We start from the raw sequence: 25,360 nt of genomic DNA on the forward strand, positions 1-25,360 counted from the left end.
TCAGTGAATTGAATTCTATTAAGCAATTCATTCAAATATTTTTTCTTTAATTCTTGGAGCATATGGTTGTGATATTTGTTTCTGGTTTTTTGTTGTTTTTTTTTTTTACTTTGATTTTGCGTGTTGACTGGTGTTGGTGACATCTCCATAATTGGGATACTCATGACCTGAGGGCTTATGATTTTTTGCTGTGGTTCATACCTAGCCTCCTGCTCCTCACTTTACTGTGCACATTATCTGAAGGACAGTAGTACTTGTCAGTATCATATACTTCTTAAAAAGCATTTGCACTAGGTGTCATTCTTTTTCTTGAAGTTTTCCTCAGTTGATCAATATTTACAGTGTCCTGTGATCAGAACAGAGGATCTACTTCTGAAATAATTATTCCTACCAGTAAGTATTCATTTACAAATTACTAGAAGCATGACCATCCTGGTCCTGGGAGGAAGGGGATTGTGTATTTGAGATAATTGAGATAATTAGGATAATCAAGCTGTGTTACTTACAATGAAGTTAACTTACATTCTAAAATTAATTGACACATTAAACTACTTGTGTATATTATGCTTATGTCCAGCTGCATTACTTTGTGATGTACTAGAAATGTTGAGAAATATCTTTTGGAGTTAAACAGCTAAGGAATACCCTTATATCAAGATGCTGTTTGTGTTAGTTATGGAAAGGAAATCATTTTTAGTTTTTAAGGTTTATATTGTTTATTTGGAAGATAGAATTACAGAGAGAGGTTGTGTGTGAGAGACAGAGCTCTTCTGTCTGCTTGTTCACTCCCCAGATGGCTTCAGAGGCTGGGATCAAGCTAAGCCAAAGCCAGGACCCTAAAAGTCCATTCAGATTTCCCACATGAGTGCATGGGCCCATGGACTTGTGCCATTTCTGCTCCCTTCACAGACGCATTAGTGGAGTGCTTAATCAGAAGCAAAGCAGCCAGGAGTTGAAACAGTGCTCATATGGGATGCCAGCTTTGCTAGTGGCTTCTTAACCTGTTGTGTCACAATTCCAGCCCCAGTAAATAATTTTTAAAAGGGAGATAATTTTAGATTTTGCTTCTATGCAGTTTATGAATTATTTGTTGATGTAGGAGTTAGCTTGTTAAGTGCTACTGTTAGATTGTTTTAATTGTGGAATACATTTAAGCCTGTGAGAGTCATTGGAATTATATATTAATTTTTAATCTCAGAATAATTTCACATTTAGAAAACAGTAGTACAAAGAATGTCCATATACTCCCATGCAACTTTGACTATTGTTAATATCTCTTTTTTTTAATTAATTTATTTATTATTTATTTGAAAGTCAGAGGGGAGGCAGAGAGAGAGAGAGAGAGAGGTCTTCATCTGCTGGTTCACTCCCAATTGGCTGCAATGGCTGGAGCTGTGCCTATCCAAAGCCAGGAGCCAGGAGCTTCCTCTGGGTCTCCCACGCGGGTGCAGGGGCCCAAGGACTTGGGCCATCCTTTACTGCTTTCCCAGGCCATAGCAGAGAGCTGAATTGGAAGTGGAGCAGCCATGTCTGAACCCATATGGGAGACCCTGAGGAAGCTCCTGGTTTCAGATCCACACGGCCATTTCAGGAGTAAATTATCTCTCTGCCTCTGCCCATGCCCTCTCTCTAACTCTAACTTTCAAATAAGTAAATCTTTTTTTTTTTTTTTAAAAAAGGGGGAGCACTTTGATTTTCTGAGCTCATTAGTCCTTAATTAGGTTATCATGCCAATATTAGAATTGATGTATTAGTGTTTTGTTTCTTAGATGTTTTTACTTGAAATAAGATACTTCAAGTAGAAACTAATTGACATAATATTGTGATCATACTGCTACTTCCCTAGAATTTTCATAATGTTGTTTCAAATATTATGAAAAGCATAGTTTGTTCACTTCAGTATTACCTTTGTTAATTTCAGCAAGCATCAGTTGTAGCTGCTCTGATAGAGGTTGAAATTTTCAAATGTATGGTATTTATACTTAGTTGATGATTCTGTCTTCTTAATCATTGCATCCTTGAACCTTTTTACATATGTAATTCTTAGTATATGAATTTTATGAAATCAAGCAAAGCATACATACTATTAAAATTTTTTCTCTAGTGGTAGAGTGATATGTGCCTAAAATGGGATGTTGTGTTGCAACTTTTTCAGCTTAGTTGGTGACTCTGAAAGTTTCAAAGAGAATTTGTTTACTGAAATTTATGATGTGGCATCATTGTGGATCCTAGCCATCCAGTAGCGGTGCAACAAGGCTGAAAATCGTGTTAGCTGTATTTAGGACAGAAACATAAACTATTCCAGGTAAAGTAACCTTGTAAGGAAAAATAGTATATATTCCAGAGGCCTTGGCTAGGTTCATGATGACATAGGACCTTGTCTGAATAATAATGATTTCAAATTTTGAGCTAAAGTGACTTTCTGAAATCCAGTCAGTGTGCCTCATTTAGAACATTAGAGCACATTATTCTCAATTTTGACCTAACATGGGGGAACTTTGGATATGTAGAAATCTCAGGAGTAATATTATACTTTACCAGCCCTCCAGTATGCATTATTTAATGGATATTCTGAGCTAATCCTTTTTTTTTCTTTTTTCTACACTTTATATATTATTGAAAGCTAAAAGGAAGCTTGCCCTTGAGTCACAGAAGGCACAAGCATAGCATATGCTGAGACAGAAACATGGACATGTCAAATTGCGACTTTCACCTCTTCCATAAAAACGTGCCAGCATTCTAGGGTTCTGATTTACATCCAGAAAGGAGGAAGAATAATATTTTTGAAGCATATTGAAACACAGTGAGTATGATACCTTCATGTGAACACTTAGTGTTTTATGACAATTGATTTTTTTTTTAGTTTTCTGCAGGAGATAAACTTGAATACAACTCAGTACATAGATGTTTAATAAGTAAAAGGAAATAAAGAGAGCATCAATACTAACTTTTTTGAAAGCATGTTTGTAGGTACATTAGTTATATCTTATGGAGTATCTAATTAGAATCTAAGCCTGTCTGACAGCTGACTTCACTCTAGTTAGCTATACCTAAGGAGTGGGAAGTTGAATTATTTAGTATTTACCAGGACTCATTTAGTACCCTGTCATTTACAATGTGTTTTTGTAGATGTTTTATTTGTTTAAAAACAAATGTATAAATGAGATAACAGTGGGAAGTCCTTATTGACATGGGGTGCTTAATTTAAGATAAATATTTGAGATAAATTCCTGGATATATATGTTCTACATGAAGAGATATATCAAGGAGGGGAATACAGAGAAACAAAAACAGTTACAATAGTCCTACATTTTATGTCATTTTTGTCAGGCATTGGCCTCCACTATGCTAATAAACAGGCATAATTCAGAATTATTTCTAGTTTAGTCTTAGACCACTACAATAAAGTGATTACTTTAAACAAGGGACAGGGGATTTTTGGTTTTTCAATGAATATAATAGTTATATTTACATTATGCTGAAGACTCTTATGTGTGCAGTAATAGCATTATACCTAAAAAATGTACATTCAAGGGGCTGGCATTGTGGTGCATAGCAGTTAAGCCACTGCCTGTGATGCCAGCATCTTATGTGGGTGCTGGTTAGAAACCCAGCTGCTCCAGTTCTGATCCAGCTCCCTGCGATGTGCCTGTGGAAATGGCTGAAGTGCTTGGATGATAATATAGCCAACAATCAAGTTATTGCAAAACATACTTATGAGGCAAACCAAGAGTTTTCTGACCATATAACAAAGGAATAGTACTTGAAAAGGAATGTGGAACTATGCTGGGGAGTTTCAGCTTTTAAGGACAAAAGGAGGGCCTGTGCTATGGCACAGCAGGTTAGGTGACACTTGCAGTGCCAGCATCCCATGTGGCACCAGACATCCTCTGCTGCTTTCCCAGGTAAATTAGCAGGCAGCTGGATTGGAAGTGGAGCCCATATGAGAAAAAGTGCCCATATGAGATTCCAGCGCTGCAGCCAGGGGCTTTAACCTGCAGTGCCACAGCACCGGCCTCTGACAATTCCTTAAAATATAACAAGAGTTGATTGAATCTTTTCAAAATAGATTTCTCATTATTGTGTATATATGTGCTATTTGAAAGCTTGCTTTCCTTTTTTAAGATATTTATTTATTTGAGAGGCAGAGTTACAGATAGTGAGAGGGAAAGACAGAAAGATTTTTTAAAGATTTTATTGCTTTCCTTTCTTTTATTTCTTTTTATGAGGCAGAGAGACAGAGGGAGAGACGTAAGGAAAGAGAGAGATCTTCCATCTACTGCTTCACAGCTGGCCAAATCAAGAAGCTGAGGAATCAATCCAGGTCTCCCATGTGGGTAACAGGAACAGCCATTATCACTGCTTCCTACATTGCAGGAAGCTGGAATCAGGAACAAGAGGCAGATATTGAATCCAGGCATTCTTATTTAGATGTGGGTTTCTTACCTGGCATCCTAATTGCTGGGTCAAATGCCTGCCCCAATGGACAAAAAATTACCCACAGTAGAACTGCCTTTATAGATAGGGTCAGTACTCCTAAACCTTGCAGCTGGTTTGTCAACTAAATTATGATAGTGTTCCGAATCCTTTGTTGCCAGTTCTACAATATTCACAGAATTTGTCTCAGAAGAGTATAACTCAAGATACCACTTTTTATTTTTTTAAAGATGTATTCATTTAAAAGGAAGAGTTACAGAGAGGCAGAGACAGAGAGAGAGATCTTCTATCCCCTGGTTCACTTTCCCAAATGACCATAATGGCTGGAGCTGAGATAATCTGAAGCCAGTAGCCTGGAACTTCTTCTAGGTCTCCCAAGGACTAGGACCATCCTCTGCTGCTTTCCCAAGCCATAGCAGAGAGCTGGATCAGAAGTGGAGCAGCCAGGACTTGAACCAGCTCTGCAGGCCAGGGCTTTAACCCACTGTGCCACAGTGCTAGCCCAGACTTTATTTTGTAAAGATTTATTTATTTAGGGACTGGCACTGTGACATAGCAGGTAAAGTTGCCGCTGCCTGCAGTTCCAGCATCCGACGTGGGTGTGGGTTGGAGTTCTGGCTGCTCTGCTTACAATCCAGCTCCCTAATGGTGTGCCTGTAAGGGCAGTAGAAGATGGCTCAAGTGCTTGGGTGACTGCACCCACATGGGAGACCTAGAAGAGGGCCCTGGTTCCTGGCCTTGGATTGGCCTAGCTCTGGTAGTTGTGGCCATTTGGAGAGTGGGCTCACAAATAGAGGATTGCTATCTCTGTGGCTCTGCCTTTCAGATAGATAAATAAATCTTTAATTTTTTTAAGATTTATTTACTTACTTGGAAGTCAGAGTTAACGGAGAGAGGAGAGAGGAGAGAGAGAGAGAGAGAGAGAGAGGTCTTCCATCCACTGGTTCACTCCCCAATTTGCTGCAACAGCTAGAGCTGAGCTGATCCAAAGCCAGGAGCCAGGAGCTTCCTCTGGGTCTACCCATGCGGGTGCAGGAGCCCAAGGACTTGGGCCATCTTCTACTGCTTTCCCAGGCTATAGCAGAGAGCTGGATTGGAAATGGAGCAACTGGGACTTGAACCGGTGCTGATAAGGGATGCTGGCATTGCATGCAACGGCTTTACCTGCTACACCACAGCACCGACCCCAATTTTTAAATCTTTAAAAAGATTTATTCAGTTAGAAGACCTAGCAACAGAGGGAGAAAATGGTATAGAAAGATCTTCCATCTTCTGATTCATTCTCCAAATGTCTGCAACAGCTGGGGCTGGGCCAGGGCAAAGCCAGGAACCCAGAATACCATCTTGGTCCCATTTGTAGTTGGCAAGGACCCAAGTTCTTGGGACATCAGCCATTGTTTTACCAGGCATATTAGTGGGGATTTGCATCTGAAGAGAAGCACTGGAACTTGAAATAGCATCCCAATATAGGATATCGAAGTCACAAGTAGCAATGTAACTGGTTATGCCAGCCCAGTGGCCTCAAGATACCATTTTCTTGACTGAAACATAAAAAGCAACTCTTTATTCATTTTATTATGATATTACATCAGTTCAGTCACATCGTCAGTCTCCAAGTCTAGTTATAATTATTTTTTTTCACTACATTTGCAGTTACTGCCTCCATTGAAGTCTTGAGCCCCTCAAATATCTGTGAGGGTTGAAATACACTTATAAATGTTGATCATTTTACCTCCTCCTTTAAATACAAGTGATTTTAATGACATCAATAAAGGTGAATTATTTCTATAAATCTTTTTTGTGCTTATTTTAAATGCAGAGTGATAGAAATCTTAAAACTACTGGTTTATTCCCCAAATAGCTATGACAACTGGGGCTGGGCCAAGCCAAAGCTAGGAACCTAGAACTCCATTCAGGTATCCCATGTGGATGGCAGGAGCCTGAGTAATTGTGCCATCTTTCACTGCTTCCCTAGGCTAATCAGCAGGGAGCTGGGTCAGAAGCAGAGTAGCCAGGACTTTAAGCATCATGCCACTCTGATATGGGATGTGTTTCAACCAATGGTTTAATGTACTGCAGTAAAAATCTGGCCCTCAGAAGGTTTTCAATTTGCTTTTCTCAGATACATCAAAGGACTTAATTTATGGCAGCTGTAGTATTATGACATTTAATTCTTTACTTGAAAGACAGTGTTACTTGATTCATGGGCTGCAGAAAAGGATCTGAATTAGCAGGCATTGAGAACAACTTGATTGGCCAAGTGCTTTGTCATTGAGTAATATTTAAAGAGGAATACTTCTATTACAAGTAGTTCTCAACAGTTGATTTGAAATATCCAATAAACCATGTTGTAAACATATGTGTTGTATACAAACTTCACTGTTCTGTTTATAGAGCACAGGCAGGGTAGATGTAGTGTAAATCCCAGGGCCCTAGGATTTTCAGAATAGTAAGTACGTGTTAGTTCCATTTTAAGGCCAACAACTAAAATAATCCCCTAATAGGAGAGTCACTTCTATCCTTTCAAACCAGGAGTCAACTTGACCTTTCTATCTGTAAAAGTCCTAGTTGCCATCTTCCAATAGAGGCTGCATTGTCTGTTGAAAATCTGTTTCTAAGTTGTGATGTAGCTACCTTCATCAGTTGTCTTAGACCATGATAACTTCTTGGCACTTCTACAGTATCACATTTATGTTATGGAGATGGCTTATTTGTTTAAACCTCAAGAACCAACCTCTGATACTTTAGATTGTTAATCTGCAGCTTCCTTACCTTTTTCAGCTTTTACAGAATTGAAGATTTGTTAGGGTCTTGGTATGGCTTAGAGTGGTCCAGACCATTAAAAACTTCATTATCAACAATAAGGATGCTGTACTCTCTCACCATTCTTGTGTTCATGGAGTAGCACTTTTCTTTCAAGAACTTGGATTCATGACTAGGGAAATTGTCTGGTGTGCGAGGCCTATGCTTTGGTTTCTGCTTTCATCATGCTTTCTCAATAACCTTAACCATTTCTAACTTTTAAAAAATGTTTATTCATTTACTTTAGATACAGAAAGTTCCCATATGTTTTACTATTCTGATGTTTGCAACAGCTAGAGCAGGACCAATGGAAGCTCACTTAGGAGGCCAATTATTGAGCCACCATTGCTGCCTCCCAACCTCTGTATAATCAGGAAGCTAAAGTTAGGGGCATAGCCAGGTGTCAAACACAGACATTCTGATATGGGACCCAGGTCTCATCACAGCAACCCAAGCCACTCTACTAATCTTTTCCCTGCATCTCTAGCTTTTGATTTATAGTAAGAGATATGAAGCTGTCATTTTCACTTGAACATTTTAGAGTTATTAATTAGCTTAATTTCAATATTGTTGTTTCTCAGGTATTGGGGAGGTCTATGGAGTGAGGGGATGGTGAAGAAACGACTGGTTAGTGGATCATTCTGCACACACATTTTTCTCTGAAATTTGCTGTCTTTGGGCACATTTCATGGTGCCAAAAACAGAATAGCAATATCAAAAATCACCAGAGATCCCATAACAAATACTGAAAAAGTTGGAAGTGTAAGAATTATCAGTATGTGATCCATATGTGAACCAAACAACAAACTGTTGGAAAAATGGCTTACAGAACGCAGGCTTGTCACAAATCTTGAAGCTGTTAGGAAAAAAGGAAATTATATATGCCTGTGATACGTACTTTTATTTGATTTAAGGATTAATAATGGGGGCTAGTGTTGTGGCATGGCAGGTTCATCTGCTGCCTGAAATGCTGGCATCCCCCATGGGCACCAGTTCAAGTCTTGGGAAAACAGCACAAGATGGCCCAAACACTTGGGCCACTGCAAACACTTAAAAGATCCAGATGAAGCTTCTGTCTCTTGGCTTCGGCCTGGCCTAGCCCTGCTGTTATGGCCAGTTGGAGAGAAAACCAGCAGACAGAAAATATCTCCCCTCTCCATAACTCTGCCTTTCAAATAAAATAGACAAATCTTTAAAAAAATTATTAATAATGTAGAATAGGAATACTTAGTAGGAAAAGCATGTTGAAATGAATTATGTTGTTGAGGAATATTAAGTTAAAAATTCTTGAGGATGTGATGGGCATTGTGGTGCAGTGGATTAAGCTGCTGTGTGGGATACCCATATCCCATATCAGTGCTAATTCAAGTCCAGGCAACATGGCTTCTGATCAGCTTCTTACTAATATGATAGAAAAGGCGGGGGATGATAGCCTAAGTACTTGGGTTCCTGTCACCAATGTAGGAGACTCAGAAGGAATTTCTGGCTCCTGGCTTTGGCCTGGGCCAGCCTTGACTGCTGTGGCCATTTGGTCCTTCAACTAGCAGATGGAAGATTTATCTTTGTTTCTCTCCCCCTTTTTCCCTCCTTGTCTCTTACTGTGCCTCTTAAATATAAATATGTGAGCTAGTGGTTAAGTGCTCATGATTCAAGAATCAGATGAGATAGATTCTAAGTGGTTCCATAGCGCAACTGGATATTTGATGAATGGGGGTCATTGTGCGTTAATGAGCTGGTGAGGGTAGACATTTTATGTATTTGAATTGTTTGGATTATTTGCTTTCCCATCTTATATAATTTATTTGTGTTGATATTTAAAGAATTCCTTTTCTTTAAGATTGACTTTTTTGAAAGAGTTACAGAGGAATATGGGAGAGACAGAGAGAGAGGTCTTCCATCAACTGATTCACTCCACAAGTGGAAACAATATCCAGGACTGAGCTAGGCTGAAGCCAGGAGCCAAGAGCTTCATCTGGGTCTTCCCACATAGGTGGCAGGGGCCCAAGTACTAGGGCCATCTTCCAATGCTTTTCTCAGGCCATCAATAGGAAGCTGGATCTGAAGTAGAGCACGTGGTAGCCGAACCAGCACCCATATGGGATGATGGCATTGTAGGCAAGCAGCTTTACCCACTAAGCCGTGGTACTAGTTCCAAAGAGTTCTTTTTCTATTAAACCATTTTGTGGTTTGGTAGCAGAAATACATTGCAGTTTCTAAAATTATTAATTTCATGTTAACTGTGTGACATGTAGTGGGAAGAGTGGTTTGGATTCTGTTATTTCTGTTATAATTTAAACTGTGCCACAGAAATACTTGGGATCCTTGTATCTGAGATGTGAGAACTTATCTTAGAACTTTAGGATAGTTTTGTTGTACTTCGTGCTTCATGTTTGCCCTGGCTCTTATTTAGCAATTTTATTTAATTGTTCACCTTGGTTATTTCATTCTTTAGTTTACATATAACTCAGGGATACTTTGAATGTTTTCAGTCTAATTTTAAGTCCTTGAATTAGTTTGTAAAAGTTTGGGGAGAATAGAAAGTTACTAATATCTATGTCATTTGACTGTGGTGACACTTTATTATTTTCACTTTCAGTGTATTAATTTCAATTTATTTCGTTGCGTGTGGCAATTTGTTAGTATTATGTTTAATTTTATAAAACCAATGATCTCAGTATTATTCTGGCATATTGCCAAGGCTGTGTGTGTGTGTGTGTTTTGTCTCTCTTTTCCTTATAATTCTGTCTCTTGAATTACTTTGTTTCTGTTTCACATCCATTGTCACAAAGTGGATTATTCTCCCAGGGCAAAGGAGTATGAGTAGAAATGTACTTTTTGCAGGTATTAATACTTTTACAAAGTTGCCTTAGTGGTTGAGGAAGACCTTGGAAAGATCTGGGCTGGATTTATGATGAGCTGTATTTACTGAGCATAATGAAGGGAGGCTCCATGTGATTACTCTGAAGTCCAGCCTAAGTGTCAGTCCAAGGACTCAGGACATAAATTTTATGAGCATTTCCTATCAATACTTTAATAGAACTGTAGGTTTTTCTACTGTAGTAGCAGGGAATTGTTTCCGTATCTACTAATACAGTTCCCTTTGTAGAAGATCTTCTATATTCAAAGCATTGATATAGTGTACCTTTCTTTGTCTTAAAGATTTATTTATTTGAAAGGTAGAGTTACAGAGAGGCAGATGCAGAGAGAGAGAAACCTTCCATCTGCTGGTTCACTACTCAAATGGCTGCAACGATGGGAACTGAGCTGATCAGGAGCTAGGAGCTTCCTCTAGGTCTCCCACATGAGTGCAGTCGGCGAAGCACTTAGGCTCTCCTCCACTGCTTTCCCAGGCACATTAACAGGGAGCAAAGTATTAAGTGGAGCAGCCCAGACCCATATGGGTTGCTGGCACTGTAGGCTGCAGATTTACCTGCTACATCACATTGCCAGTCCCCTACCTTTGTGTTTTACACCGAATGTTTGAGTGATAAATTCAAGAGTACAGATTTAAAAGTTACACTTTTTTCCCTGTTACTAACGTCACCCAGTTCTCAACAATTTGTTCCCAAACCCTACCTTGGAAGCAGGTTCTCCATTAATCAGAAATATTAGAAACTGCTGGTTTGTTAGTGAGCCATCATTTTGCTCTAAGGTGGGACTTCCCTTGATTTATAATTTTGCAGAATGCTAAATATACATTCAGAAAGATTAATTATCCTCCCAGTAAGTTACCATTTTCTCTAACTTGGCAAGGCATAAATGGTGATTTAGAAATTTTGACCTTTGATAATTCAGTTAAGGAAATGTAATTAGCATTCTGTAGTAATTGATGCTGAGTCCCAGAGCTATGAAATGATTTGCTAAATACTTTGTATTTCTTGTATCACTTCTCTTATCTCACATTATTCTCTTTATTTTTGCTTTTATGAGTGATGAGTGTTTTATTTTAAAATATTTATTTATTTGAAAGTCAGGGAGAAACAGAGAGAGAGTTCCTCCGCTGGTTCAATCCCCCGATGGCTGCAGTGGTCAGGGCTGTGCCAGGCAAAAGCCATGAATGAGGAGCTTGTTCCATGTCTACCATGTGTGGGGCAGGAGCCCAAACATTAGAGCCATCTCCTGCTGCTTTTCCCAGGCCTTAACAGGGAGCTGGATCAAAGTAGAGCAGCCTGGATATGAACCAGTGTCCTCTCCCCACACCTTTTTTAAATCTGTGATTGATATTGTGTAGTTAGGTCCTATGCCTATATGCTTTAGCTTTGGTACTTTTTTATGAGTGAGCAATAGTGATTTTTCAGTTAATTTTAAAATAGACTATTGAATATTTACCACAGAGAGTTGAATGTAGCAATACCTTATTCTCAAATGATCTTAATTAGTTGATAAGATCTGAATGTAATCTTTTTTATCAATGTGTGCATGTTAATAAATGATCTGTGGGTCTTTGTGCCCATATGCTAAGAGACTAGTTTACAGTGAAAAGCTTTTGAGGTTCAAAGAAATAAACATTTATTTAAAAGTGAAGTGGAGAAGTTCTTGTATAATTTTTTACTTTATTGATTTCTGCTTGAAATGGTAACTACATTTGTAAGTTCCAGGATTTCTTGACATTTTCTTAGTGTTCCTAATTATGGTTGTTAGGGCTATATTTGCATAGGCTGAGAAGTAAGTTACCTTCTTCCTGAATTAGATTAGAGGAAAGCCATATAATGAGAAAGGAAGTGTTTAATGTGAGCTCTGTTGCTGTATAGTGTCGGCATCAGTTCCTTGACCACAGGATGTTTGGTGCAACCTAGAAGCCACAGTAGCAGTTGCTGCTTCAGTCCAAATAACCCCATTTATGACATGATTGTTATTATTATTCACAGCTGAACTAAATAAACTAATTAGAATCTGCAGAAGAGAATAGTGTTTTTTTTTTTTTTTGTATGTGTGTGTTAAGGGTTGGATAGTGTGTGAAGGGTTGGCTTTGTGATAAGGTTTGTTTATTTCTTCCACTTGTTGATGTTTCTATTTAAAGGGAATCTTCGTTCCAGAAAACTATGTGTGTGATCAAAGATAATATGATGAGAGATTAATGGAAGGAATGAGTTATTAGTAAGTGAGTGGAGAGAAAAAGAGTAAAGAAAGTTTTTGGACTTGAATTGTAAGAAGTAAACAGAGTAGTGGTGATGTGTTTTACCTTTTGACAATAAGTTTGAATTTTGGAACAATGGGGATAGGGAAGATTAAGAATTGTCATTTGTATCATCAATTACATCTCTCAGCCAGATGTGTATTTTAGTATTTACTTGTCACTTTTCTAGAGATGACCTTATAGGTAGGATCATATCTTGTTGAGATTACTATGATTAGTAAGAAGTGTTGATAAAAATATCTAAAGTTATTAGAATAGATAAAGGTCTATATATTTCTAATCAACTTTGGTTAAGTCAGTCATTCTCAAACTTCTCCTGGAAGTCTTTTTTTTTTTTCTAAGATTTATTTATTTATTTGAAATTCAGAGTTACACAGAGAGAAGGAGAGGCAGAAAGAGGGAGAGAGAGAGAAAGATAGAGAGAGGTCTTCCATCTGCTGGTTTACTCCCCAAATGGCTGCAAAGGCCAGAGCTGCGCCCATCTGAGGCCAGGAGCCAGGTTCTCACTTGGGTGCAGGGGCCATCTTCTACTGCATTCCCAGGCCACGGCAGAGAGCTGGATCAGAAGTGGAGCAGCAAGCGGCAGCTTTACCCACTATGCCACAGTGCCGGTCCCTTAATTGTACCCTGAAATGCTACCAGTTAAGGTACAACATTTAGAAAATAACTGCATTCAGTATGCAACATTCATTTTCTTAAAATACAACATTTTTATATGTGAAGATACTGAAAGAAAGTTGTCTGAAAAATCACAATCAGTATGAAATGTTTTTTTTTTCTTGTAAAGGTTGTAAGAAACAAGAATTAATGTTAGTAGATACTATGGTCAAATGTCTGGAAAGACATAAATGTTTAATTTCCTTGGGAATATGAATATATATAATTTTCAGAACAAATTGGTAACATACAATTAAATTATGCTTCTCTTTTGAAGAAGTAAAATTATTTTTGATAAATTCTAATAGTGAATCAAGAATGAAAATTTTTAATGCAAGTTTCACTAAATTATATTAATCAACTGAAATCACATTGGATAGTAAAAGATAAATGAGTTAAAATTTCAGAAAGCAGTACAGTATAAAAAGATGATGTGGTCTTTGTGAATACTCTGTTGATACCTAGACATGACAGTTTTGACCTAATATTTATCATTTTGAGGAAAAGGTAACCCTATTCTTAAATACTGAGCTCATCATATCAATATTTTGTAAGCAAGAATAGTTTTTTTGTTTCATTCCAGCCTCCAACTTTTGGTTATTTTATGTGGTCCATGTTTGGCAATTTCCCTGTATTCATTTGAGTTGGGTTTGTTGTGGGAAATTTATATATCACTATTATAGTGTAGCTATAAATGTTTTATTTGGTTCTTGATTTTTTTTTTGTTTTCTCATGGCAGTTCTCCACTGGAATGGTGTTATAACAGAGTGTATAGCTACTTTGTAAAATTATCCACTTTCATTGGTACTCCACTGGGTTGGAAATGCTGAAGAATATGGACCTATTAAGATTAAGTCTTAGTCATTCCCCATGATAAAGCAACTGAACAAGAAACACAGATTTCAAACAAGGTGACTCCTTTTTGGGATGGATTGAATAAAATAAGAAGATACCACTGAAGACTTTTAAAATGTGGCTTTTATGTGATTTTACTGAGAATTAATACAATTATTTTGTTATTTTTGCTAAAAAGTGTGACACATGATACATTTTCATTCTAATTATCAATTGTATAATGTGCAATCCTCTCTAGTGAGCTCGGCTGAAAATCAAGGCTTGAAATTTTACATAGATCGAGAATTTTATCTACCAAGTGAATTGTGATCCTAAATAATGATAAGGGAACAAACAGCAACAAAATAATTCTGTAAGAAATTGTTGAAGTCATAGTAGTATTTTCACAGAATTCTTGACTTAAGAACACATTTCATTTATTTAAGATGCATGTCAGAGTTTGAAAATATAGCTCCAAGAGTCTATAAAATTGATTTATGATACTGTTCTTTTATAGAGAAAACATAATGGTTTGCTAAATGCCTGTGTCCCCTTTTTATTTTTCTCCAAGGCTTCACATAATAGCACTTTATGTGCTTGATGGGTAGGCAAATTTTGTTCTGCTCTATAACCAAAATTAGGTTAAATACATGGTGGTACAAGAAATGTGCCCACAAAAAGAAAAGTGACAATGTTTGACTTCCATTGTTAACCCCCAATTTCTCTTATTCTTTGTTAGAGTTTATAGATCGAGAACAGTTAGAAATTGGAGCAATACTCTTGTGTTAAACTATAGTTCCCTATTTCATCAGTTAATGAGGCACTTACAAGATATCAGGGTTGTGGAAAGAGGAATGGGAATCTTCTGTTTTTTACTAAATGTCTTCCTGGTTCAGGCTAGCTCACTGGAGAATAAATATACCCAGTTTCTTTTGAAGGCATCTGTTCTTTGTATAAATTTTAGAAGTTAGGGTGGCACTGCTATTGAGGAAAATAATACAAAATTGTTAGTGGGTAGGGTAATAAATGACTACATTAAAACAAATGAGAATGTATCTGTCATTTAAGGGTTGGCAAAAGAGATTAGTGTATTGATTACTGTAATACGCATCTGGAACTCAGTGTAAAAGATTGAAAATCATTAAAATGTAAAAAACATAATTCAACAAGAAATAACTGGAATTTACTGTAGCATATTTGAATATTAATTCTGACAAGATGTAGAAAGATGCCAGCCTGAAGTGAGATAAAGAGCTCTGATTCATTTATTAGAAAAAATTTGTCCCATGAAACATAGATCAGGACATCCTCTAGAAACCTACACATCGGACACTGTTCACAGATGATTATGTGACTATTGTGGAGCTACTCTTCTACCTGAGGGTCTTTTTACCTAAACTATGTTTATAATCTTGAATCTCTTTCCCTTGCTTCTAACATCAGACTTTTCAATTCATCTATCTGAGGAGCAGTGTTCATGAAGATAGAACAAATCTCATTAGGTTTTCTTGATTAATCTGAAGTTGGCCTATTTCAGGAATGTTAGGAATATAATCAAAGAAGAGGACAAAGATTACAAAAATTAAACTGATAATATTTTGAGTATGCTTTGTCATAGTGAAAACTGGAAATCTACCATTTGTAGGCACTGAACATTTGGATTCATTCATTTTGCAGCATTCTTTTACTTTCATCATCTGTTCCTTAAGAGTTTCCAGAAATTTGTGCAGCAGGAAACATACCACAACCTATGATGGTTTATGGTAGAATTGCAAACCTGTTTTCCATTGACATTCATAAGCTGAACTTACATCCTGAGTGATTGCCCTGATCTGATAAAACTGAAGTCACAGGTTCTTCTGGCACTTCTGGATGATTTTTATTTCGGTCTGCTATGGAAAGATAAATCTTTACAGACGGTGTCTGGTGAGGATGAAATTGTAAAATTGTAAAACCAATCTCCGGATACTTTGCAGTGCAGGCATCAGGACAGCAATTTTCCAGATTTCTCTCCAAAATGGCCTCTGAATCACTGCTAGGCAGTACATTTAAGTACTATCCTTCAAATTGGAAATAATTTCAAGTATATAAAACTTCAAATATCTGAGCTCGTACACACAAACGCAAATTGACAAGCTAACTCTACAGGAATATATTCCTAGAAAGGGAAGGAATCACTTGGTGGTTTTAGCTAAAAGCTGCACTGGCTACAAAACCTCTCACAACAGATTACTACTACCTTGTGCTTCATCTTGTCATTCAAATACTTAATATTCCATTGTATAATCTTTGGACTTGGAGAAAGAAAAATGAAGAATGTTTGTTTTTCTTGTAATGGAGTACCCAGGTGCCTTTGAAAGGTTTACCAGTAGAAGTACTGCATGTACAATATTTGTAAGGATATGCATTAAACCGACACTACTCCTTCCTTCTAGAATTAAAAAACACCTCTAACTCTTCAAATTATATTTATTGATAGTTCAATTCTGAACATATTTAGCTCATGTATTTTGTTTAAGTACTTGGGAAAAACTGAATAGTGGTATTGAAACAAATATAAATTGTCATTTCATCTTGGATGTGTACAAACTGTTCTTTGGAGCGTAAGAGGCAGAGAATGAAATTATATATGCAGCTTTTTTACTGATTCATGTTTTATTTTTATTGGCTTGATCTCTAGAAATCGATGTAATCAGACAGAAATACTTAATTTTTTAAATGAATCTTTCTAATGATTGCTGTCATGACATGCCTGGCTTTGTATCGACATTGTTAAAAATGGTAAAATTGTCCTTTGAAACATAGGGAGGCATTCTCAGTCAAATCTATATACAATTCTGCATTCGGTTTTTGATTGATAAAGGGCAGTAGGAAGCAAGGGGTCATGGAAATGGTTTATGTTGATTAAAAAATAAGACATTGTTCATGTGCATTTGACAACATTATATAAAATACAAAATATTGTTTATGACATTTGCTGAGGTAGATTTCTAATGCAAAGTTGCTAAAAAGTATAAATATTTCAGTGCTGGGTTATAGAAATGGAATTGTTAGAATATCTCAATGATATATGTAAAAAAAATTTTATTGGATTTTTGCTGTGGATTTCCCCCCCCCGGGGAGAAATTTAAGTGTAAAATGTTATGAAGAATTTTATGAAGGCTGCTGTGTATGGAATTTGTAAATGTAGATGTGAGACTTCTTTGTTTTAAAATTAATATGGTATAAGATTTTTTGTAATGATGGAATTTCAAGAAATCAACTTCCGTCAAAACTTAGGTATTCAGGGATGGGTGTTCTTTTCTGTTATCCCATATATTATAAAAAAGGAACTGATACTGATCTTAAATTTGTAATTTGAAAATTTGGAGGTAGAATCAAATGTTTGGACTGACATTTATTTCCTTGGTAGCTAAAAATAGAAGAAAGAGTAGAATTTTGAGAAACTTGTGACAATATGGTTTTTATATGGCTTCTAGGCTTTATTCCATGAATATATGTTGGGTGCAAATGAATACATACAAATTGTAAATATCCTAATGTTAAAGAGGCAGACTTTCTTCCCTACTTTGCCTATGGGATTATTAAGTAACACTGAACATTAATTCAGTAAATGGCCTCTCAATATGAATCACTAAGTGGTAGATACTGTTGAATATTTATTACGAACAATGTTACCATTTTAAATAATTTAAAAATGATATTTTAGATATATGGATATAAACATTATAAATTCCTATGAAAGTGCTACAATATAGCCAATTTGTTTGAAAAACCCATGCTCATTGTATCATTTGGCTCAAATTTTAGGTTGTCATAATTATAGGAAATATTATTATAGTATCCTAAATATATATACATCTATTTATTTATCATAGAAGACAGTGAGACTTTGACAGATGCAACCTAGTAGAAATGACATTGCAACTTTTGGTCTGCTCTGATTTATAGTTTATATGAAAATCCACACTGTTCTTGAGTATAACATAAAATCAACATGTGTCCAAATATCATGGTTTAGATAAGTTTTTATTTCCCAATTGAATTCGATTTTATTCAATAATATTTTTATTTTCTATTTAATATAGACATGCTTGTAACAGGAATTTGTAAGTTTTATGTGGGTGATAACAATTATAATATATCTAGTAGATTATTGGCTGACCACTGTAATAGTGTTATATAATAGACTGATTACATTATGAAAAATGTTGGTGTTGCATTATTTGCATGTCTTCTAAATATTTACACAGTTAAAGTCTTCTTTCCAATAGTTGAATAACCTAAGGGGTGTTTTTGTTAAAAGTAGATAAGTATACATAGCATATAGTTATTTCCCTTTAACATTTTTTGGGATTATAGAGATCTCTGAACACACATGTATATACAGGGTTGTATTCACATTAATATCCAGTGTAAAATTTATTAAAATCATAGAAATTTCATTCAATTGCTAGAAGACGTTTATTGATGCCAGATATGATAAACAGGTCTGTCTTCATATTGCTGGTAGTTGTATATGTTTTGAATAACAGATTGCTATGTACAAGTAGAAACACGTTAGTTTGACAATTAAATTGCTAGACTATCTTTGAGATTTATTTGGTTCATTGAGACTATGTTTTAACCTTGCTTTATATAGAACATTCATGTCTTAGATTTTTTTGTATTTGCAGTGTCAGTCATATTGGGAAATTTTCCTTGTGACGCAAATGTTAGAGTTAGTATATAACCAATAGAGTTAGTATCTTTGTTAATTAGCTTAGGTTTTTGTATGTTTCGTATGAATCCTTAAAGGTTTTTCAATAAGATAATCTTTGTTAATTTATGTTTGGACATATTTGTTTGCACATAAATTTGCGTACTTTTTTTCCATTCTCATTGGTAGCTCTTCTCTATGTATTAGGTTTTGGGGTAATGGGACAGGCAGATAGAGTATAGCGAAGCTCTATTGCTCATGGAAATGTTAACCCTACTATGTTTACATTGAGACTGTATGGGGAGGTTTATTTCACTGCTAGTTGTGTGCATGTAATTGTGTCCTTCACACTTGTAGATGCAAAAGAAATTTCTGTTACATTCTGTGACTGTTTTTCTCAAAAGTATAGGGTTTTTGTTTGTTAAAGTGAAATGTTAGAACAAACCTCTGTAATAAGTGGCAATTTTTGAATGCCATATATGTAGTGATTTATATGTTAAAAACCTCTTTGTGTCTACATACATACAGCTGATATACATTTTTAAAAATCACAACCTTTTACTAATATGAATTAACTTCTATATATTTTGGAGATTATATGAATAAAGGCTGTTGGATGTATTTTGATCTCATCTGCAATATGCAATCATGGTATTTTCATCTATTATATAAATTGTGACTGCTAAATTATATATAAGAAGTTGAAATGTTTAACTTTGAAATTTTAAGAGCTAGACTTGGGTGGCCCTCTGGTGTTTTTTTTTTCTTTTCACTTAAGGAAAAACAGATTTTTATTTTTGTATGATCGTTTTTGTTCATCCTTAAATATGTCTCAAAAATTATTAGAATAGTTGCACATATTTCTCAGTAATTATGTGATATTTCTGTGTATACATCATATGTACTTATCAAATCAGGTTAATATTTCTAACTTATTACTTTGGAGCCATCAACCTCCTTTCTTCTGGTTATTCATGATATATACAAAGGGTGGAGGAAAGAGGAAATTTGGATACTGGGTAGAAAAATACACTTCTTTGAAGGAATATATTCTAGTATACACAGTCAGATTTACTATTAAACGGCTACGTTTTGACATAGTCATCTATAAAGTTTCGGCTTTTTAAATATATGGATTGTTGACAAACAGATGATGAACACAGATTTTTTCATTTTGTGGTATTTTCTTTTTTTTTTTTTTTCTTTTTATTTCTTTTAACAGGCAGAGTGGACAGTGAGAGAAAGAGACAGAGAGAAAGGTCTTCCTTTTGCCATTGGTTCACCCTACAATGGCTGCCGCAGCCGGCGTGCTGCGGCCGGCACATCGCGCTGATCCGATGGCAGGAGCCAGGTGCTTCTCCTGGTCTCCCATGGGGTGCAGGGCCCAAACACTTGGGCCATCCTCCACTGCACTCCCAGGCCATAGCAGAGGGGCAACCGGGAAAGAATCCGGCACCCCGATCGGGACTAGAACCCAGTGTGCCAGTGCCGCAAGGTGGAGGATTAGCCTATTGAGACATGGCGCCGGCCTTCATTTTGTGGTATTTTCATTGTATTCATTGGGATTGTCAAATATTTCTGGCATATTGAGTTATTAAACAGCTTACATGTTATTTGCATATATAGAGTTAGCTAGAGAGAGAAAATGGTTTACGTGTTTTTAGAAGCAGAATTAGATTGTAATCATTAAATTGTTTTCTTTTTATGTATAATTTGTGTCTATTTAAAGAACATAGAGTTCTTTTTTGCTTTCCTGTATATAAAGAAATTCACAATAGTGGTTCATTTTTCCTACATTTTATATTATGCGATTTTGTGTTTTGTCATTGCATAGAAATAACCAAATACATTTGTAAGTATTTAATATTAAACATCTAGTGCCTCTAGAAGTATCAGTTGCATGTTTTAAAAAAAAAAGCCTAACATGGAATGCTATGTAAATTCATTTTTGCCTTTCTGGGTGTCATAAGCATCCTGATAGAATATTTTGTTATTGTCTTTTTCTTTCTGTTAATATATGACATAAATACTTCATCAAAAATATTTTATTCTACCTCTTGGAACTATATAAAGTTCTGTATGTGCTCACTTGATTGCATGACAATATTCAAGACAACTTTGTAAATAGTACACAGATACACAATTTTTAACACCTAGTCTTGATGTACAGAGTCTCACAAAGTATAATTTTGTAAATAAGTCATTGTAAAATTTCATGGTTTCATTGTATTTTGCAAATATTTTGGTAATGAAATTGATAAAATTGTGAGTTCTGTGATGTAGGTATTTTAGTATCTGTTTATTGGATAGTTATAGAAGGAAAACATTAGAAGAATATATTTTTTACATTGTATTCTCATCTAAAGTATTATATCCTAACCATAGATTAGGGCATGGGTTATATATTTAAAAAATATACTAACTCATAGTTTTATAGTTGTAATAGGAAATGTGTTCTAAGGAAATTTTTCTTCTACCTCTTGGAATTAATACTGTTTTGTATTTATTTGGATTTGTATGAAAGTTGAAGACAACTTTGTAGATAATATGTTGAATTTAAAAAACTGATTTTTCAGATGCATGGTGTCTCAACAAAGTATAAGTTTGTAAATATGTCATTATAAGTGTTTTGCATAATAATGGGCCTCTTAAGACTGTAACATTTGAGTGTTTTCAGGAGTGCTGTTTCATCAAATTGTTCCCATCACTACCAAGTGTTAGAGTTTCTTAACAAGAAAAATAATTATTATTCTTTCAGTGTATAGTATGCTTATAACAAAGAATCCCAAAGTATATTTCTCTTAGTATGACTAAGAGAATACACTAGGGAAATATCCTTTTTAATCAGTGATAAATACCCCTATTGTTGTTACTTACTACACTTTATTATACTTAATTTTTATGTATATGCTTATATTTACATGAATACTGAAAATCAGATTTAGTGGTATGTCAGATATTGCTCTTTCAAGGGGCTAACCCTTATGTCAGTTCTTTGTTTATTAATTTACATTTTAATTGTTATTAAAAATTATGGAACTAGTATTTCAAACTTGCACACACTTCCAGGATCCTGCTTATTGCCACAACTGAAAGTATGGTAATATGTTAAATAATCATATCGATAACAATTTGTTTTCTAATCTATTTCTGTATTTATATATCTATGTGAGAACAAAACAGCTGATTATTCTTTTCTAATCTATGTTTATAAAATATTTTTGATATTGGTGTTTTGCATGATAATCAGAAAAAGATGTCAAACATTATCTCCAATGCACAGTAGGAATATTTCTGATAAAGATCATATTTGATATTGATTAAAATGTAAATCAGTATTTTTTGAACAGCCATTTGGCAATGACAATCAAATTGCCATAATTGACAACTTGAATTTCATTCCAAGTTTCAGAAATTCACAGTGAAGAATAATTTCACTTTAAAAATGAGTATATGCTATACTCTTTCCTGAAATATCCATTAGTAAAAAGAAATCAATATGGAAGTGTTTCATTGCTTTTGTAGTGATAATTGCAATTATGGTATTAAGCAACTAACAACAATTAGCTGTTTTCAGAGGATACACCAGAGTCTCAGTTTTTCTAACTGGAAATGTTAATACCTAAGTATAAAAAATGTTAATTTTGTATGGGAAATAATATTCTGACATTTCTAATATTTCTAATAGTTAAGATGCTCATTTCAATATTCTGTTTGATAGTTTTATATGTATAAAATATAAGGTAGTGGCTGTATATCTACATATTTGCATATTGCTTTGTGACTAAATCTTGAATGAACATAATGATTTATATGAATAGAAATCTGACAGGAAGAACAGGGCAAAAAATTTTAAGTTCTGCATAATCAGAATATAAGTAGATTTTTCTATTTTCTTCACTTGAAATGTTAAAATATTTTTTTCAATATGAACATTTAAACAACAGAGGACATTTTAAAGAGACAGCCATTTGTGCCTGTCTCATCCTTACCCGTAAATATGGGAATGTTGGGCTGTTTTATTCAACTTTGTATTTCCTGTGACCATTATGGATAATTTTTTAGTCATTTCAAGAAGAGGCTATTAGACAGCAGTGCCGCAAATAATTAAGTGAAACAGTATTGGAATGCCCAAGAAAAAGAAGTTTGAAGATGGAAATTGAGGTAGGTGTCAGACAATTATATTTTGTCAAATGAATGAAGAAGATAATAAACATTATATAAAGATGATAAATTCTTGATAGTTACAGTGCCATTCTTAAATACACTGAACTAGATCAAGATGCTGCAGGATATACCACATTGTGTATACAAAGGTTTTCTTTAGGGGCAAGGATTTTCTGTTTTCACTAAATTTCTTTGTTCCTTGTCTGACCAGCCTAGTAATTCTTACTTATGTAGTCCGGGGTTTGATTTGTGTGTAACTGTGGCTATATTGGATGTTGATATTTCTCAGGTGATCATGTTGAAAGAAAGACATTTGCAGCTAACCTGAGTATGTCTGAAATAATCTGGAACACGTTCCTGTGGAGTACTTTTAATTTGTAGATCTGCATTGAAAGTAATAGGTAAGAAGATTATGTTGCAGAATTGTGATCCTTTAATCAGCTGAGTTGAGACCAAACATGACACCTTAACATGCAGTAAATGACTAAATGTTTAATGATTAGAAATTATGTAATTGATAGTGTCAAATATTTTTGTGATGTTCTGAAAGTAAGATCTTAATGGAAACCACAAAACATTCCTTATTTCCAAAGGTATAGAATCATAGCTGATTTGATCAATTGACTCAGCTATAAGATTTATGAATGAGAAATTGTTGCTGTTAACAGTAGTTCTTGGAAATATTCCATATCAACATCTACTAACTTGCTTCCATAGCTGTTCCTCTATAGTAATGTGTATTTCACTTACAATAGTTCTTCTTTTTTTGTGCCAGGGATGATAGTTCGAAGAAGGGCCACTTCTCTGCTGAATGATCTGTTACAATAATTTTTCATCCAAATGTTCTTCACTCCGATCTCTCTCTGGAATATCCCTTTGGCGGTATGATTGTATGAGCTGAGAGTTATATTGATTAGAGTTGAGATATCTTGCTTTTAAGCTATGCCATTTTGGTAAGGCAGCTAGTTAGCATTGGTTTGTTGTTACGTAACAAGCTACTCTGAAACAGTGTCCTAAATAGCAATCATGTTCTTATGTATGGATTCTGTGGGTCAGAATTATTCACTGCCAAGGATGTCTTAGGAATTAAATGTTCTCTAAAGACATCCTCTATTTTTATTATTTTTCTCATAAAGTGTATTGAGCTCTTTGTTATTTCCAGTGGAATTATCAGGCACCATTGTCCTATTTCATGAAGACTGCATTCTGTATGAATGAGTGATCTAGAGATACAAGCAACCAAATATGTGGACAATGGGAGTATAATGTTTCAGAAATATTTCAATAGTAGCAAGATATATAAAAGAGAGCTAATATCTCGGAGTAACGTTGAACTGTTTTTTATAAGAATGGCTGTTAATACATCATTTGCAAACCATTTTTTAGTTTGCTTCTAATCTTTTCCATTTTTTTCTGTGACCTATCAGGTGATGACTGAAAAGAAGCTATCCCACCAGTTTCAGCAGAAACATTTGGTCTTCAAAATGCAGAACGACTGTTGCCTTAATATGTGTTGTGGTGGAAACTCCTTGCAGATCAGAAAAACTGGACTTTTTTGACAAGTGACCAAAAAGATTTCATTGAAGAGAATATTCACTAGACATAATTATTGCTCTCATTATTACTGTTGGACTGAATCAAAGGACTTGGAAAGTCAGGACATTATTGCTCAGAGAAGCTCTGGATGGTGGAATTACAAGGGCTTCATATGAGTGCTACCATAAGTATGAAGTGCATGTGTTTATAATTATCAGTTACCACAGAGTGAACTCAAAGGAGATAGAATTTTATGGAATGTAGTATTTTTACACCTTATAAGTGTTTGCTTTCTAATTCTACTCCCCAATCATATCTACTATTGATGAGTTTTTTGCATATCAATGGGGAGTTTAATTTTTTTGCATGAGCTGTGTATTATCTACAGAGTTTCTATGTAGTGAGCAGTCTCAATTTTTGTTTGTTGCAATTTCCAGGGCTAAACATACAACATCTATATTTGAGTGGTTTTCCCCTAATTGGAGAAAGTCTTACCAGAGTTTGGATGATAATTCCTCATTTCCTAAAATCGTGTGTGTATGTGTGTGTGTGTATATATTAGATATCAATATTTTAATAATAATGCTTCATAAGAATTTTCTTGTCATGTAAATGTTGAGTGAGGTCATCTTCATGTAGCCTTATTCTCTTTGTTGTGAATTGTAAGGGTTTATTTATATTTAAGTATGTTAACATTTTGGCATTCATTACAAATGAAATAACATGTTTTTCCCTTTTATTTTAATATAGTGTTACTTTTGTTTGATGAAATTTATGTACTGAAAATACAACCATGTTTCTGTTATGGTCTTTTGAGTTTTATTTTTCTTTGAAAGCATGTTTATGTTAGTATCATTATTTTCTTTCCATTTTCTCATTTTTATCATTTTCTCAGTGATTGTTGTAGTATTACTGAATTAAATATTATTATTCACTTTGACTTACATAGTTAGTGCTTATTTTAAGTTCTACCACAATAATATGGGAAATCTCTGCATAGAATTCACAAATTTCTTTTAACTTATTTATCTTCCATTCTATTGACGTTTTAGTAATTGATGTTTTATACTGTCTCAGTTATTCCATTGAGC

At 35.0% G+C, this 25,360-nt stretch overlaps 1 protein-coding gene and 2 non-coding genes across 13 annotated transcripts in view; all 3 read left to right on the forward strand.

Annotated features, from left to right (window-relative positions):
- Positions 1-2,311: 2,311 nt before the first annotated feature.
- The window catches only part of LOC149122943 (uncharacterized), a 77,117-nt gene continuing 54,068 nt past the window's right edge, over positions 2,312-25,360 (forward strand). For 2 of the 11 annotated variants that reach the window (XM_089309213.1, XM_089309212.1), the window contains exons 1-5: positions 2,312-2,803; positions 13,773-22,730; positions 23,023-23,134; positions 23,509-23,615; positions 24,161-24,457. The gene's annotated coding sequence lies outside the window, so the exon portion shown is untranslated. The other 9 variants (XR_016217213.1, XR_016217214.1, XR_016217215.1 and 6 more) reach the window with 9 other exon arrangements.
- LOC127484060 (small nucleolar RNA SNORD107) lies at positions 2,357-2,430 on the forward strand. Its single transcript, XR_007910839.1, has one exon. It is a non-coding gene; the product is annotated as a small nucleolar RNA SNORD107 (small nucleolar RNA).
- LOC127484054 (small nucleolar RNA SNORD64) lies at positions 10,142-10,208 on the forward strand. Its single transcript, XR_007910835.1, has one exon. It is a non-coding gene; the product is annotated as a small nucleolar RNA SNORD64 (small nucleolar RNA).

The sequence above is a fragment of the Oryctolagus cuniculus genome, chromosome 12 (assembly GCF_051225735.1).
Source record: "Oryctolagus cuniculus isolate XC-2025 breed Fujian yellow rabbit chromosome 12, ASM5122573v1, whole genome shotgun sequence".
In the NCBI taxonomy this organism is placed as follows: Eukaryota; Metazoa; Chordata; class Mammalia; order Lagomorpha; family Leporidae; genus Oryctolagus; species Oryctolagus cuniculus.